We start from the raw sequence: 5,161 nt of genomic DNA, 5'->3' as shown, positions 1-5,161 counted from the left end.
TACACTGAGTCTTTGAGCGGGGCTTTTAGAGAGGTTGAAGACAGAAGGTCAAGTGACACTTGTAATTTCCAGGTTGGTTGCCCGTCCGTAAATGACCAGATTTGTTCTCGTTTTACCCGGGACAGTTTCGCCATGTACGAGCATGTGTTCAGGGAGCTTGGATTTCGCCTACCTTTCTCCAGATTCCAAGTTTCTTTGTTGGCCAGTATCAGCTTGGCCCTGTCTCAATTGCATCCGAATGCCTTTGCTTTTATGCGGGCCTTTGAAATTGTCTGTGACTACCTGGGGATCGTGTAACTCGGTTTTTCGCGAACTGACTCCTTGCTCTTTTTTGTTTTTGATATATTTTTTTTTGCAAGAGTCGCCATCGACTTTTATTTTATCCAAATAGGAAAGACATAAAAGAACAGGAAAGGCCTTTTGACATATTTTGGGTTCGGAGGGTTGGTTATACAAAGGGAAGGTTTTAAGCACCCTTTGTATCCATGGTTATCCATGGGCTCTTAATTGCTTAGCTCACTTTTGTTTAAATGCTTTATTGATTTGAAAATAGAAGAAGTGAAGATGGACAATAGGTCACATAGGTCTCTGAAGAGTTTCACCGGGAATAATGCCCTTCAAATACCAGATGAAAGTTTTTGGAAATAGATGAGAAGTTTTGAAAACACGTTGTTTGTAAATGAAAGGTGTTTGAGCAAGCAATTAGGAGTTACCTACTCTCAATTTATAAGATCTTTCCTTTGCATTTAATACTTTTCTTAAATGATGGTATGATTAAAAAAAAGTAATAAGAGGGAAAACCATAGAGGTGCAAGTGTGCAAAGTGTTTTTTTTTAAGTTTTATCTTGATTATTAATGTTTTAGCTCAAAGGTAAAAATATGGTCCAAGTGGACAAAAGGAAGATGACAGAAACATAAACAATGCGTCCAAATGGACAGAAAAAATAGCGGAAGCATAAATAATATGTCCAAATGGACAAAGAGAAAATAGCGGAAACATAAATAATATGTCCAAATGGACAAAGAAAAATAGCGGAAACATAAATAATATGTCCAAATGGACAAAGAAAAAATAGCGGAAACATAAATAATATGTACAAATGGACAAAGAGAAAATAACATAAACATAAATAATACGTCCAAATGGACAAAGAGAAAATAACAGAAACATAAATAATACGTCCAAATGGACAAAAAGAAAATAACAGAAACATAAATAATACGTCCAAATGGACAAAAAGAAAATAACAGAAACATAAATAATACGTCCAAATGGACAAAGAGAAAATAACAGAAACATAAATAATACGTCCAAATGGACAAAGAGAAGATAACATAAACATAAATAATACGAATGATAAAATAAAGCATAAAACAAGAAATATAAAGAACAATATAATAAAATGCGGAAATTAAAGTCAATTGTTAGTATGTTAGCACGCGAATCATCTTGAAGCTAGTCAAGTATATCCACGATGTTAATGAAGATCGATGGTGAGTGAATGATGATCTCGGATTTAAAGTTAATGAAAAATTATCAGAAGCTTGATAGAATCATAGCGACTACACGATAAATTTCTAAAAGTCTTAAATCAACTGCATACAATCTCTGCCATATTTGATCTTTTATTCCAATTCGGGACAAAGAAAAAGATAAGAAATAATATCAAATAATATACAAAAATAAACCTGAAATTGTGAAAATTTTACACAATAATAAGAGAGATATTTTGAAAGTATAATTAGGTTAAGAGAAAATAAAATGACAAAATCTTAAATCTAAAACAAATTAAACCTAATTCATTTTTTTTGTGATTTTTTTTGGAATTGATTTTAAGTTAATTAACAAGCTAATTAAACAAATAATTATACAAATAATTAAACTTAACAAGAAAAATAAATATAGTTATGTATAAAATTAGTATATAATATATAAACCTGATCGTACCTGATCAGAAGAATCGTCAAGGCGTCAGAATCTGGCTTGAAGAGCAAGATGGGGGGGGTACCTGCAAGGTCCTCCGATGCTAAAGTCAGTAGCTATCAGAGAATGAAGGTTTAGAGAGTGAAGAATATGATATCTGACCCTCTAGTGAAAGAGGGTATTTATAGCCCCCAGCGCTGGGCCAAGGTTTCCTAATTGGGCCAAATCCAATTGGAGGCCCACGTGCTAGGAAACTGCCAGAACGTCCTTGTGCTAGGGCTGAGTCAGCAGGTGACCCACGTTCTGGATGAGCGTGGCGTAGGATCCGGAGGAGGTTGACCGGATCCTTCGCTGAGTGTGACGCGTGATCTTCGCGCCTGGTCAATCCGTAACGGCTACCAAGTAAATGGGCCCAAACGCTTTGGGCCTGCTCGGCTGGTGGGAAGAGCTGGGCCTGCTCGGCCGAGTCCAGAACAGGAGCCCCCCAAGTCATTAGTCTTGTGAGAGTGATGACTTTAACCAAGAGGCTGGCCGAGCAAGAGTACGAACGTTTGTCGTCAACTGGGCTCTCCTCGTACGCTTAGGCCGGTGGGGAGAGGAGTTGCTGCTGGGTGTAAGGCCAGAGGGTGATCGGCTCGCGTTCTCGGAAACTGGCCGGGGAGGCGGCTGTCCCTTTAGTTTCCACTCGACACGTTTCGGTTGCCTCTTGTCAGAGTGTGACTGACAGGTGGCGGCTGTTGAGACTGCCATCATTGCAGCGCCGTTTTAAGCATAAATGCTGAATGCATTGTTTGGGTTTTCTAGGATACTTTACGACACGTGGCGCCTTTCCATGGTTAGAGCCGCCTTGGGGGTGTAGGCAATGATGGCGCCTCCTAGGCTACCTAGGCCATCATGACACCCTTTGGTCTTCTCCCTCTATATAAGGAGTGAGAAGATCATTCATTTGTCACTTAGGATTTTGAAAACTTCCAAGACTCGCTCACAGCTCTCTTCTTCGTCTCGTGCATCTCTCCTCCACTTCTTCAAGTAAGTTCCTCGTCTTCTCCTTGTGTTTATTTAAGTTTTATGTTCTGGCTTTGAGCGCGGCGGGCAGGATTGATGAGTGTAGCGAACAAGGTTGATGAGTGTGTCGAGTAAGTTTAGGAGATCGTTATTCTTTCTCATGTGTTTGCCGAGTGAGACTTGAGTAAGCCGGGCAAGAACGGTTGAGTGAGACGTCTAGCCTTAGGATTATTCGAGGAGAGGTTGAATGCGATGGGCGAAAGAGGTTGCATGCCTCGATTAGGGTGCGTGTTTACCGGAGAGCTAGATGCGTTTGCCGAGCATCGTTGGTTGCGGTTACCTTATCTTGCGAGCGTCTCTTTCTAATGTAGTTCGCCGGTAGGTAGGATTCTTTCCTCATCTTCTTTCCTCGCCCTTTCACTTGACTTGCGGTGGAAGGGTGGATTTGACAAGTCGAATTCACTATTTCCTCTGCTTTTCAGGTAAATGGCTGACGAAAACAAAGACGACATCGTCTTCGACATATCAGACGGGGATGAAGCTATTGGTTGCTTGCAAGACGAGGGAATTCCCATCGTCGAGACCTCACCGAGGGAACTTGAGGAATGGGTGCCTGTCGCTCCGAGGACGATCGCGTCGCGTTTCTCGACGCGTCCTAAGGAAGCCTTTAATGTCATTGAGGATCTTGACTCGAACGAGGAGCCTTCCTGGGATGCCTTCGTGCCTAAGTCTCATCAGAGGATCTGCTTGCAATTCCCTGGTCCTCGTTTCGCTATGTACGAGTTCGTCTTTAAGGAGGTCGGTCTTAGGCTCCCCTTCACTCATCTGCAGCGGAGCGTCTTCGGGTGGTTGCGTTTGTGTCCGTCTCAGCTTCATCCCAACGCCTTTGCGTTTCTGAGGGCCTTCGAAATTGTATGTGGATTCTTGGAGGTCGAAGCGACTCTGCCCCTATTCTTCAGAGTGTTTCATCTGCAGATGTTGCGCGACTCGGATGGCAAATGGAGTTGGGTGTCCTTTAAGCAGCCGAAGAAGCTGTTTGCCATCTATCAGGACTCCATCAAGCATTTCACGAGTCGATATTTTATGGTCAAACCACTTACTCCTAAGGCCGAGGACCACTTGTTCGAGGACCGCGAGTATATCGAGGACGGGGTGAAGAAGGTGGGTCCATCTGCTCGGTTCCCGTTGGAGTGGCAGCCTGATCACTTCGAGCGTGGGACTGACTACTATATCTTCCGGGATGAGGATCATAACGAGCGCGATACAGGGGGGTATCAGCGGCTCGTCTCCTTCATGGACGGGTTCAGGCCGGCAGTGTGCACCTATCCCAACGGGGACCCTTTATTCGAAGAAGATGGAGGTCCTATGCTGGAGCCTCGGTATATCAACACCAAAGTTGTCCTCGAGTGCGGGGGTTACGAGGATGTGATGATCTTGCTTGGTGAGGAAATTATTTTATGTTCGAATAATACCTCTCCGGTACTAACTCATTTTGTTTTGCAGGACAAATGGCCGACTTGCATGACAAAGTCGTGAAGATGAGAGAAAAGAACAAGGCGGCTACCAAGGTGGCCGTGAAGCGGACACGGGTCGAGGAAGTCAAGGCGGCCGCTGCGGGTGCTCGTGATGGTGGCTCTCCTTCGTCGGTTGGGACGACTTCGGGTGATTCCCCGGCCGGGAAAAAACAAAAGAACGAAGGGACTCCAGAAGTTCGTCCTCTCATCAACGACAACCCCTCTGATGACGACATAGTGCTGCCCTCTTGTACTTTGCATAGGGGACTCTTCTCGAAGAAGAATGTGCTGCTCGAGCGCGAGGAGGTTCGACACATAGTCAGGCGGGACTGGGTGTCTCGGGACAAGGACTTATCTGAGGATCTCGAGGGGATGATGAGGGTGGCCGCCTTGGCCTTGGCCCTCAATGCTCAAAGGGTCTGTCCTCAGAAGGATTACGATGCCCTACAGACCAAATACGACAAGCTGGAGCACGAGTTTGAGAATTATAAGGACAAGTATGAGATCCAAAACGGCATTGTTGAAGACCTCTGCAAGGCGCAGGACAGAGTCAGGGCCTTGGAAGCCGAGGAGAAAAGGCTGCGTGACCGGGTTGCCGAGCTGGAGAAGTCTTACCTCCCCGCCGCTGAGGAAGATGAAGACGAGAAGGCTTTGGTGACTCGCTCTCAACTTCTGGGTAAGGTGAGGGAGCTGGAGGTCGACTGCGTAGCTACCTTGG

Source organism: Vicia villosa, linkage group LG3 (genome assembly GCF_029867415.1).
Source record: "Vicia villosa cultivar HV-30 ecotype Madison, WI linkage group LG3, Vvil1.0, whole genome shotgun sequence".
NCBI lineage: Eukaryota > Viridiplantae > Streptophyta > Magnoliopsida > Fabales > Fabaceae > Vicia > Vicia villosa.
Note: the sequence above shows the minus strand (reverse complement) of the source record.